Below are 3,476 nucleotides of genomic sequence, written 5' to 3'. Positions count from 1 at the left end.
TTTTTGTCTGATTGGTGTGACATCCAGCAGAGTATGAAAGTCATCATAGATCCACAACCTCACCAACACTGATAATCGGCAGGCTTTCATGTTAGCCAATCATTCTATGATACAGTGGTGTCATAGTGTGGGTTTGATCTGCTTTTGCCTTGTTATTAAAGAGCTTGAGTATGTTTTAATGCACTTATTGGCCATTTGGAGTTCAGCTTTTGCAAACTTTGTTCATTTGCCTTGTTATTTTATGTACTAAGTTCTTTATATGTTCTGTATAGTCAGCATTCTTCAGCTTATTTTTTATAGCTTTTAAAAGATTCTAATTTTAATGTATATACAATGTATGTCAGTGTTGCCTTTGACATTATGTTTTGTCTTAGAAATCAGTCTCTTAAAGTCATGAAGAAAATCTCTTATATTATTTTTTAAAGATTTTATGTATTTGACTTTCACATTTAGGACTTTAATCTACCTGGCATTGATTCTCTCATAATCATATGAAGTAGGGGTCCAATTTGATTTCTTTTTCTTTGTATGAATAGTCAGATTTCCTAGCACCAAGTATTACAAGTTCTGTGATTTTCCCACTGTCTGTTAGGCCACAGTGTCCATATCAAGCTTCTATGTATGTGTGAGTTTAATTCTCAAGCCTGTTCCTCTGTTCTGTTTGCCACATTGTCAGTACTTGCAGAAACATCATAATTTTTTTTTAAGAGTCACAAATGGCCAATTTACAGAATCTCTATGGCCTTTAAAGCCAAACCATTTCCAAAAGGATAAGACAGGTAGGGCAGAAACAGAGAGCCATGCACACCACAGGCCTGCCTAGACCTCAAGAGTCATAGGAAGTGGCCAAGTTGACATTTCATTTGTGCCATCTCTTCCTTTTTCAAACTCTCACGTAGCCCTGAGCTAGACTGATCTAGGACACAGATGGCAGTGTTGCTGCTGGGAGAGACATGAGGAGGGGCAGGCGCACAGAAGGACTAGTGGAACTGGGGCTGAAGAGCCCAGAGGATGCGCAGGGCTGGGGATGTGGGCTAGGAGGGTATAGACCAGCGGACAGGGCTTCGAGAACAGGGCTGAGGGGAGGCACCTGGAGACTGGAGTCCTGGGCCTGAAGAGGCAGAAGGATGAGTGGGATGGGGCCAAGGGACACACAGGGCTGAGGGAAAGGTGTGCACAGTGCTGAGGTGCCAGTGCTCAGGAGCATGGCCTGAGCAGGCGTGAAGGGCAACTGAGAGTAGGACTGCTGAGGAGTCCTGGGACCCTGGGTTACTGCCATGAACCCTTCCAGGGAGCGGCAGGTGGACAGACAGGAAGGGCTCCTAGAGCTTGTCTTCGAGACACCCCAGTGCCCCTAGTGCTCAGCCACCCCCACAGGACGCCTTCCAGACCACTCCCCCAGCATGCTCATCATTCCAGCCCTAAGCCAACCAACTGGACTCTGCGGCCACAGAGGACTCTTCCCCATTCACATCGGTTGCAGAGGAAAAAAGTTTAGGCTTCAGATTCTAGATGTAGATACACCTTAGCCTTCTCATCTACTAGCTGTAGAAGCCTGGATCTCAGTTTCCTTAGCTATAAAACAAGGATGCCGCCTCCCAGACCTGTCGGGAAGGTGAAGTGACCTGAGAAGCACACACAGCCCCCGTACAGAGTCAGCGGTCCGTAATTGGCTTCTTTCCCCTCGCCCCACCTCTCCCCATGCTCCTGGACTTGGGAGGGGGTGGCGGAGGGCCTTGCTGACTCACTAGGACAGGCGGCAAGAGTCAGGGCTCTGGAGCATCCGGGGTGGAACAGGGACACTCCTCCCCCCTGTCAAATCATCCTGGGCCGGGTCCCTGAGGTCTTGATGGGCACAGGGTCCCGCAGGGTCAGGGAAAGCTGGCTCTGTTAGTACCTTTCTCACCACCTTCGGAGAGGAGTGCTGGGCGGCGCTGCCCAGGGCAGGGACAGGGTGCGGGGTCTCCCCGCCGGCTGCCTGGGGCAGGCTGGCCGCGGTGTTCTTGTCAAGAGGAAGAGCTGGCTTTGGGCCTTCAGGTGCTGGGGGCTCATCTGCAGCCTGCACAGGGTCCACCCGGCTCTGGGGCTGGATGGGCGCTGGCTGCCGCACGATGTAGTTGATCCGCCCCACAATGGTTTGCTGAAGGTGCTGAGGGGGCTTGGTCTGACTCAGCTGCAGGCTGGGCTGCTGAGCCTGAAGGAGGAGCTCCAGGTCCTTCTGCATCTCCTCCAGCTCAAACTTGTGGTGCATAATGTCCACATTCTGGGCACAGGCAGGCCCAGGAGGGCCCTCCTGCTGACCGGGAGCCAGGTGCTGGGATGGAGGCAGGAAAGGGGGTGGCTGCTGCGGGGAAGGGGTGGTGGCAGGGGCGGTGGTGGTAGCTGCTGCTGTGGCTGCTGCTGAAAGTGGCTGAGCTTCAGCTCCGGGTGGTGGCCAAACTGGAGGTGGACAGAGGGTGTGTGTGAGGCAGGGTGCGCGTGGGTGCCCTGCTGAGCATCCTGGGGAGGGACGACGCACACGGGCTGGAGGGCCGGCGGCTGCCCCAGCCGCTGGGACCTGCTCTCCGGCTCAGGGGGAGGGCTCCATGTCCAGCCAGGGCTGCAGCAGCTTGGGAGAATGCGGGTGGCAGGGCAGGTCTTTGTTTTTGGGCAGCAGGGCGGAGCACTGCAGGGACCCCAGCTGCTGGGGCATCTCAGAGGACGGCCTAAAGCTGTGGGCTGGGTGCAGTCTGGGTGGGGGGACCTGGCCTTTGAGGGAGGGCGACACTGGGGGGCAATGAGAGCAGCAGACCGATGAGGAGCACAGGGCTGGAGACTGGAACTTGTAGGAGGGGTGGCTGGGAGTCTCTTGCGGAGCAACTGGGGACTGATGGCTTTGACAGAAAGATGATGGACCCTGGAAGCCTCCATAAGCAAGAAAATCTGCCTGTGACAGCTGTCTGCCGTCTGTAGTTATACAGCCAAGGGAAGCCAGCTGCTTAGTCCAGAAGTTAGGCTCCCACATGAATCTGATTCTCCAAAGGGAGCCAGGGTCTGTGTTACATTTTGCCTCCAGCAGTAGCTGCATCTGAAACACAATTGCCCCGACTGGTGATGGAGAAGGTGGCGTTCTTCTTACCAGCTCTTTGCTGAAGAGGAAGGGGACACTGGTCTTGCTGCAGAGAGCCCAGTTAATGAAATTCTGAGAAACATCATACTTTTTCTGTTCTTCAGTGGCATTTTGACTGTGGTTCAGCCATTGAATCTCCATAAAAATTTTAGAATTAGGAAATAAAAACTATTCATTATACTGATTTTAAAATAAAATGTACACAGTGTACTAACATATATCCAGCCATCCTATTAATGTCTTGCTAACTCTATGATTCATTAGTTATTATTAACATAGTTGCATTGGGTGTTTTTATGTATGCAGCCCTATAACCTGTGATTATTAACAGTTTTTATTTTTTTCAAATGCTATGTCTTTTTTTCTC

The 3,476-nt window shown here is 51.7% G+C and overlaps 1 pseudogene; it reads right to left on the bottom strand.

Moving 5' to 3' along the window:
• Nucleotides 1-1,660: 1,660 nt before the first annotated feature.
• On the bottom strand, nt 1,661-3,250 carry LOC110258504 (annotated as a pseudogene).
• Nucleotides 3,251-3,476: the final 226 nt, after the last annotated feature.

Source organism: Sus scrofa, unplaced genomic scaffold, assembly GCF_000003025.6.
Source record: "Sus scrofa isolate TJ Tabasco breed Duroc unplaced genomic scaffold, Sscrofa11.1 Contig2206, whole genome shotgun sequence".
NCBI lineage: Eukaryota > Metazoa > Chordata > Mammalia > Artiodactyla > Suidae > Sus > Sus scrofa.
Note: the sequence above shows the minus strand (reverse complement) of the source record. Positions and strands in the feature narration are given on the sequence as shown.